This window comes from Dermacentor variabilis, chromosome 2 (assembly GCF_050947875.1).
Source record: "Dermacentor variabilis isolate Ectoservices chromosome 2, ASM5094787v1, whole genome shotgun sequence".
Taxonomy (NCBI): Eukaryota; Metazoa; Arthropoda; class Arachnida; order Ixodida; family Ixodidae; genus Dermacentor; species Dermacentor variabilis.
The window spans coordinates 118,347,953-118,356,837 of NC_134569.1; positions in this window are offsets into that span (position 1 = coordinate 118,347,953).

Sequence of the window (8,885 nt, forward strand, 5' to 3'; positions counted from 1 at the left end):
CAAAGAAAACGCTGGATCGTGGAAGTGCTGGGTTACACTAATTCCCGCGCATTGGGGGATGCAAACGCAACAGCTTATCACCGAGGAATTAACAGGCACCACTGGGATGTTGTCAAGAGGCTGGCGGCATCAGAAATTTGGGAGCTTCGAATATCGTGTTTCAACTAGTCGGAAGCACTGTGACTGCTGAATCCCAACAGCTGCTGCCTTCTCAACATCCTTTGCGCTTTCCAGTGCAGGATTTGGCTGGCATTTACTGTACAACACGCAAAGAGTTTGCCTGCTTCTAGCAGACTTCTTGCTCTTCTCTTGTGACCAGCCAGAAAGGAAATCACAGCAGCAGCCATTTTGCACACTTTGGCGTAGCCAAAATTAGAACCCTAATCCACTCCGCAAGGAAACTAAACAAATTTATAGAAGTTAGAAAGGCACGAACACGCACATCAACACGGTGTTTTCATGTCCATGCCCTAAATACTACATTCCGTAAAGATACACCGGTGTTCAAGTCCTAGAATACAGCACTCATCTTGTTATTATGGGAGGAAAAAGGTAACTTGATATAATTCGCTTTATTATTGGCGAGATTATTATTTGCGCTAGAGGCTCTATTAGTACAGAGTAGTTTGGCTTTAGCACAATTATTTTGTTATCAGCGTAGCAAAGCGTGCGGCAGCTAGTGAGGCTGCCACCGTTGTTCTTATGCCTGAAAATACCCACAAGGCGAATTGACGCTGACAGAGGAGGATATGAACCACATGCAGCCAAAAAAATACTTATCTTTTTTTTTTTATATTAAGCATGACGTGACACAACGACAATGAACTTGAATTTGGCACACAAGACAAAAAGAAAAGGACGTCATGATTGCCACAACTAAAAGCGCAACCATCCGAATGCATTAATGAACTTATGGATGGCTGCTATAATTGACCCGTGGCTGGCACCCAACTGCCGTGCAAATAGTAGGTTTCAAGGTGATAAAGTTGAACCAAAATGACGTTATATAAACTAGAGGGAACTCATGCGGCCGACATGCCGTTTGGAACAATGTTTTTTGTGTGCGTGGCATGTCTTCTTCCTCTTCTCACCACGATCCCATACTTTGGGGGCGCCCATCACACACCCCTCCCCACCTCCCCCCCAAGAACGATCCTTCGGCAAGCTCCCATGCTCGAGGCCTGGGAGCGAACGATCAATGCTGATCACCCAAAATGCCAAGTCATGCTGGCAGAGTAGGCTAACCACGTCGCGGCCACATGGCCTCCACGCTAGCTCCTCTGCCAAAGTCTCATTAACTAATACGCCTGTGATAAAGTTTACTTCTCTCTTCCTTAGAACGACAGAAAGCTGAGCTAGTTGGTGCGGATTCATTATGCAAAAAAAAAAGGGGGGGGGGGGGCGAGGCGTGAAGACAGGGCACAAGAGAAGAGAAGTGGACAACACGGAACGCCGACTATACAGAAATCAGGCATATGTATTGGCTCAAAGGTTGACCCTATTCTTAGCTATATTTGCCTGAGTAAGGTTGACAACTGCTTAGAGAAAGCCTTAGGTGATTGCGTTATCAAGATGTTTCGTTAAATTAATGATTGCATGATTTTCTGCAATAGGGAAGAATTCGATTCCGCTGCTACCTCAGTAAGTGTACAATTTAAACTTTATGGAGGAGGATTAAAGTTTACGAAGGAATTTCCTCAGCGACGCGTAACTCAATTTCTAGACATTTCCTTGGTCTTCGAATAAAATCACGTTTGTTGACAGTACTCCCCAAGATCTTCGAAGCCTTTGTTAAACTTTCGGTCCAAGCATTCCAAAGTAGTAAAAAACGGAATTGCCATGTCGTGCCTTAAGTCTTCTCTCACCAGATCCTGCATGCCCAAAATGAGCGCCAGTTTTAATGCACAGGTCCGGCGCCTATTAGAAGCAGGTTATCCTAGCGTAGCAGTGGCCACTCGCCTAAAGGAGTCGGTTTCGAGTGGAACGGACATTATTACAGAACGCAGTAATAGCAAAAAAAAAAAAAACCAGAGTAATGGCTATTCCGTACGTTCATTCAGTATTGCACAGGCTTAAAAAAGTTGCGAATAGATATAATGTTAATGTTGCTTTCACTGCTGCCAATAAGTTAGGTAAGATATACGCTGCCATGCAGAGTAATAAAAAGGAGCAAGTAAAACGCAAAAAAAACCCAGATATTTGTCCAGTGAAGCACAATAAGAACAACAGTTTTACTGATTGCCGTATGGGTGCGGTCTACAAAGTTCCCTTTAGCTGTGCCCAGTACTACGTAGGACAAACGGGGCGGTGTATCAATCAGAGGCTAATGGAACATAATAAAAGGTCGTTAACCGGTGCATCACCTTCTAATCTTTCCCTTCATTGCCAAGATTGTAACTGCACGCCAGAGTTACAATGAAGTTACGCGTCTTATGGTAGAGGCATGGCATATCTATAATGGTGTAAGTGTGTGCGGGAGTCAGCCTTCGATTAATTTACATAAGGAAGAGATTAAGTGCCTTAGCGGTTATCTCTCACGTACACCGACTCATGTACCCGACTGACACGTGGTGATACCATTCCAGAGATTGCGCAGATGAGTTTTGTGTCTTCTTTCTTTTTTCGCCTCAGTGTTCCCTTCAGTTGCTAGTCGGCGTTCGTGTTGTCCACTTCTCTTGTGTCCTGTCTGCACGCCTCACCCCCCCCCCTTTTTTTTGCATAATGATTCTCTCTTCCTCTTCTCCTGCTAGTCATCGTTAAGGTGACGTGTTGGTACGGGTTACATTTGTCTGAGCCAAGACGCCTCAGACAGCACTCTGGTCAAGTCTACTTCAGCACACCGGCTATTGTTGGGAACAACGTTCCGGAAACACAAATGCATTGCTCATCTCTAGCAAAACAGGTAACAGTGAAAGTAAAGGTGTCAGACATAACCCATATAGTATATGTATACGGCGGCAGAACTTGAGGCAGTCCGCACCGCTGTGAACTATATCACTGAACAATCATCAGAGAAACAGATCGTGTTTTGTGACTCAAAAGCCGCGCTTCAGAGCGTGAACTCTATTTTACGTCACAGTATATATGAGCAGATGATATCTGAAATAAGATAAAGTAAACATCGTGCTCTGGAAAAAGGGCACCATGTCATATTTCAGTGGCTTCTGGGTCCGGTGTGCCCACGGAGGCAGCCGCAGACTAATTAAATTCCACTGGCAAGGATGGACGCTGCAAGATAAACTCGTTTGCTTTTTTGCACGAGGACGCTAGCTTTGTGGAGCTCTCCGAGTGTATCCGATTGTATGCCGTACTCTGGATCCTTTGTTACGGCTTCAAATACCAGTTAGCCCATCCCGCGGGTATTCATTACTGATCTACCTCCTATGGCCTGTTGTGGCATTTACGAACGCGTATTATTTCGGTGTTGGAACGACCGGTACACCAATGTGTGACAGCTGTGGTTCTGAAGAATATATCGAAAACCTGCTGTGCACTTGACCTCAGTGCGACGTCCAGCGCATCTCTTTACAGACCACACTAAGCCGACTGGACTCTAGCAAAACATTTTCTGAAACAAAAATTATTTGATCGTGGCCACATCCGTCGATGACGCAGAAAGCTATTCGTGCGCTATTGCAGTTTTTGAGGAACAGCGGCTTCAGTGACCGATTGTTGTCCTGCTGTGTATCCCACTGCGCGCGCGCTGTATCCCACTGCATGCGCGCAGTGGACACTCTCTCCTTGTTTTCCTCTTTCTATTCACCTTTTTTCTCAACCCCAGTGTAGGGTAGCAAACCGGGCGCTCATCTGTTTACCTGCCTGGCTTTCCTCTCCTTGCTTTCTCTCTGTCTCTCTCCTGGAAAGCAGCGCGGCATTAGAACAACATGCAATGTAAACAACCGAAAGCATAATAAAATAAGGGCTCAACTGCACATGGAAAAAGAAGTTTAATAAGAACAACCAAAAATAAATAAACTAGCTGGTCATCAAGACACAAATCACTAAGAAATGAGTTATAGGCGCATGCACGAGAGGCACCACAATCCCAGATGCTATTAAACAAACCAGCCTAGCAACCAAAGTCGGATAGGCTGTACCAAGGACGCCTCCGCAGGGGGTACGAGAAACATCTTGTGCGCGCTGCAGAGGGTGTAACCTCTAAAATGACGTAACCAAATACACAAGTTACATTTGTTCACGTATTAGAAAGATTACATGCCTAGCTTAGGCTACATCTAAGGGGGGTCTTATGGTCTAATTCTGCAATCGTGTTCTCTCCCTATTCGTAGTGGGCGCGCCGAGGTCAAAGTGCGTGGGCACGATTTGGCATACCTCTGCCTTGCTTCCCGAGCCTTCGCGCCATTTCTAGACCCTACGTGTCGAACGCGGGGGTGCCATATCCGACCGAGCAATCGCCACATTTCTGTAATAAAAGGCACACTTGTAAGCCTTATATCTCCCGATGAGCACGTTTTGAGTCTCTTTCAAACGTGACCACTCACGCTCGGATGAATAGACGTACTCTTGAGCTATGCCTAAATCTGAACGCCGAGGATGTGGCTAAGGTTAGCTCCTTCATGGCACGACAAGAACGCAATTTGGGCATGATATATACATACATGATCGAGTAATGGCTTCTTTTCTCTGCACAGCAATATCAAAGTAAGGCGCGTAGGTCGGTTTTCAAAGATATAGGCGATAATAGTATAACACGTTTTCGTTAGACGTGGTTTTAGCAAGCGACCTCCTGTGACTAATTTTAATGGAGTTTTACGTCAAGAACAGCACTATTACGCAAGACGACTCTAGATTATCACCGTATAGCACAATTTGTTCTTGTGCCTAGCTCGTTTCCAGGAAACGTGAGTTTACCCCAGCTGGCCTGAACGTCCATTTTGTAGTTTTAAATCTATATAATACGCTATGCTACTACATCGACAAAAAAGCAAATATTCGCTATCTTTTTCGCCATGAAAAGACTTCAGCTACATTTCTTTCCCCCCAAACTTGGAGGAATTAGGCAGACCATACTCACTACTTTTGTTTCAAACATACAGAAATTCCTCCATTTCCGTATTTCTCAACTTGGAGGTGTGAAAAAAGAATGCGTTGCCATCATACACAAAACAACTGCTGGCAACTTGCTGCTGAGTAAACTGAGGTAGACAACCAACTTTTTTATGTTGCAAAATGAATCCACGGAATTTCTAGACTGGCTGGCTTTCACTGTAAAGGTGGCTTTGCTGTGAGTAGAGGTTTAGAGCAGAGAAGCCAGCACCCTGGTTTTGACATGATGTAAGATCTCTTGTCATATGAGCGACATTTATACGGAATGACTGGAATTCGTTCTAAACGTCGGAAGAAGTATCATGCGTTTCGAAAATGCCATTCTTATATGTTCAAAGCAAATTTTACCACAGCGTAGAACACAAACATGGCGAAAAGAACAGAAAACGAAATAATCTGACTTCATGGCGAAATGGGCTTTAATACTTGAAAAGAGGGCGAACAGAAATGCCCTTAAACCTTGCTTTTAACGCCATTCCGCGTCATAAATGGCTGTTAGACTTTATTGACTTCTGCCCAAGGGTACGTCATGCGGCAGCACTAGTGTTGTTACCTAGGTATTGCCTTGACGCGTATTCACTGACTCACTCGTTTAAAGCTTCATTTACTCACCTGCACCATCTAACTAATTGAAGTGCCCCGTCAAACAGGTTTTTGCTCAACTACACTGTATCAGCACGGGCGCTGTGCCAGACGCCAGTCACAGCAAGTTGCGCTATGTGAACATAAAATTGTATGTGTGCAGTGTGTCCCAGGTAACCTGAGCCAGGATGTTAAAATACACCACTGCGTTATAGAAGTACGCGAGTAAGAGAATGTTTCTCGGCAACCGTAAGGGTCAAGCCACACTAGTTTTGCATTTTGTCTAACCGCATAGCTAGGGAAGATTGGTTAACCAACTTCGCAAGTGTGAAATTTAGAGCGAAGCTTCCAATTAGATAGTTCTACACAGCATTTTAGAAAACACCCGATTCAGAAAAGTTCTACTGCTGCCTATTACGCAATAATTATTCCGCGCACTAGAAGAAGCTCGCGAGAGAGAGAGAGAAAAAAGAAGAACCCTGTCAACCTCGTTGCGATCGCGATGCTCTCAAACACAGTGCGTATGGAGAAAAGGTGCTTGAAACATAGTCCGCGGCCGCTGAGGTTAGTGAAAGGGAAGCTCTGATTTTGCGTTCTTCAGTCCGCTTGTCGCTATCATGAGCCGTCACACCTGCTTTTCTTGTCACTGCCAGTGAGACCGATCGCGAGCGTGAAGTTCGCTGCACATGCCTGCGCCACTCTTGCTCTCAAATGCTTTGTCGCTTCCTAAGCGCCAGGACACCAAGTCAAAAACACTAGTCCTCATGTACAGTACGTTTCAAAGCACCGCGGTTATTGTCTGGAAGCGGCTAGTTATGTGTTTTAAATCCAAGTTTTCGTTGCCTACCACCCGCGATGCGATTTGGTGAGTCGTCATCATCGGCTGTCTCGCCGAGCACGCTCAAGGGAGAAAGAAAATTACGTGCTCGATGGTTGATTCCGAAAGTGGTTGGCCCAGTGCGGAAGCCTGATGCATACCTGCCAAGGCTCCCGAATTTCTCGTAAATTTTACGAATTTGGACAATTTTTACGATTTCGCGAATTTTGCGCGAAGTTTTCAGCAGAACTTAATTATGTTTGCGACAATGTATCCTACATCGGCCCCAGTACTTTCGTCGTGAGTATGTTGGTGGGGAAAGGATGCAAAATGGAATACTTTCCTCGGGGAAATTTATACAAACAAGTTCTTAAAGTATGTGTCGTGTCGTTGAGCCTTCTGATCCTGCGCCGAGTCGGCTGTGCTCCAAGAATTACATCCGTCTACCACAGCAAGCCGTGACGTACATCGACGTCTCTCCTGATCCTCCTGTGGATGACGGCGATTACATTGTGTCGCCTAACGCTACCATCCTCTGTTCGCAGAATGTCATGTTCCCGCACTCGGTCATCAGTATGAAGGGCAATACCGCATGTCACCCTATTGTGAATTTTGGACTATGCCCTCAAGTGATACCCCAGGGTATCTCTCTTGCAACCCTAGCTTCAGCCTGCGACTATCACGTTTCCGTCTTGACTGAGCCTGCTGCACCGCCTCCTGCTGCTATTGATTCGAACACCAAGATGTTAGATAATATAACGAAGATGATCGCCATTGACCTTGCGGCCCAACACGTACACGCGCGTCGGGACCTGCTCATGTCGTGCCAGGATATTTTTTTTATCTCAGTGACCGACCACTGGGCCAAACAACTGTTGTCAAGCATCGGATTCACACCAGCGATGCCGAACCCATACACTGACGTCCCTATCCGGTCTCCCCCGCTGACCGCCAAGTTATACAAATGAACTTGACAAAATGCTTGCCCGTGATATCATCGAACCCTCTTCAAGCTTATGGGCATCACCTGTAGTGCTCGTTAGAAAGAAGGGCAACAGCTGGCGCTTCTCTATGGACTACGGGACTCTTAACAGAGTAACAAAAAAAGGCATGTACCCCTTACCTCGGATAGATGACGCCCTTGACTATCTCTGCGGTTCCCAGTATGTTTCTTCGATAGACCTTCGTTCCGGGTATTGACATTGCAGTTGACGACATGGATCATGAAAAGAGGGCATTTATTACACCTGATGGGCTTTATCAGTTTAAGGTGATGCCATTCGGCTATGCAGTGCACCCGCCACATTCGAAAGAGTGATGGACGCCCTCCTTGGTGGTCAATCTGCTTGTGCTACCTCGATGATGTCATTGTCTTTTCGCCGTCTTTTGACACACACCTCGAGCGTCTTTCGACAGTTCTTTCAGTGTTCCACAAGGCGAGACCAGCTCAATTCGACGAAATGTCACTTCGGCAGCCGGCAACTTGCCGTGTTCGGACACCTCGTCGACTCTTCCGGTGTTCGTCCCGATCCGGAGAAAGTTCGCGCGGTCAAGGATTTCGCTGCGCCCACCTGTGCAACCGACGTTCGAAGCTTTGTAGGCCTCCGCTCCTACTTACGCAGATTCATGATAAATGTTGCTGAAATCGCACGCCCTATAAGAGAACTTCTTAAGACGCGACTTTTGTCTGGAATCCCGATCAAGCTAGTGCATTCGCTGAGCTGCCTACGTCACTCACGTCGCCACCGATTCTCGGCCACTTTGACGCGTCCGCCCCAACGGAGGTTCCCACCGACGCCAGCGGCCATGGTATCGGCGCTGTTTTGGCACAGCGATAGCTCGGTTGCGACCGTTTCATTGCGTACGCTAGCCGGCTTCTATCGCCAGCTGAACGCAATTACGCGATCACCGAACGTGAATGCCTCGCCCTCGTTTGGGCAGTGCCCTCGTTTGGGCAGTAGCTAAATTTCGCCCCTGCCTCCATAGACGGCCTTTCACGGTTATCACCGATCACCACGCCCTATGCTGGCTTTCGTCTTTAAAATATCCAGCAGGACGTGTCGGTCGATGAGCTCTACGGCTCCACAGAGCTCTACGGCTCTTACAGAGGGGTGTATAAAACAGGCCGACTCCATGAGGACGCTGATTGCTTGTCACGTCATCCAGTAGACCCACCAGACCAGCCGGAGACCGGCGAATCAACTTGCGTCCTCGCGCTTACCGCGTTTGGTGACATCGCCGATGAGCAACGACGCACCCTTCCCTGAGATACATCATTCTCAGCCTGACGGACCTGCCAACGTATATGTTTGTGCTGCTAGGTGGCATATTGTACCGTTACAACATGCTCCCTGATGGCCCTGGACTGCTACTGGTCGTTCCCAAGCATATGCATGAGACTGTGCTCGCACAGTTGCAT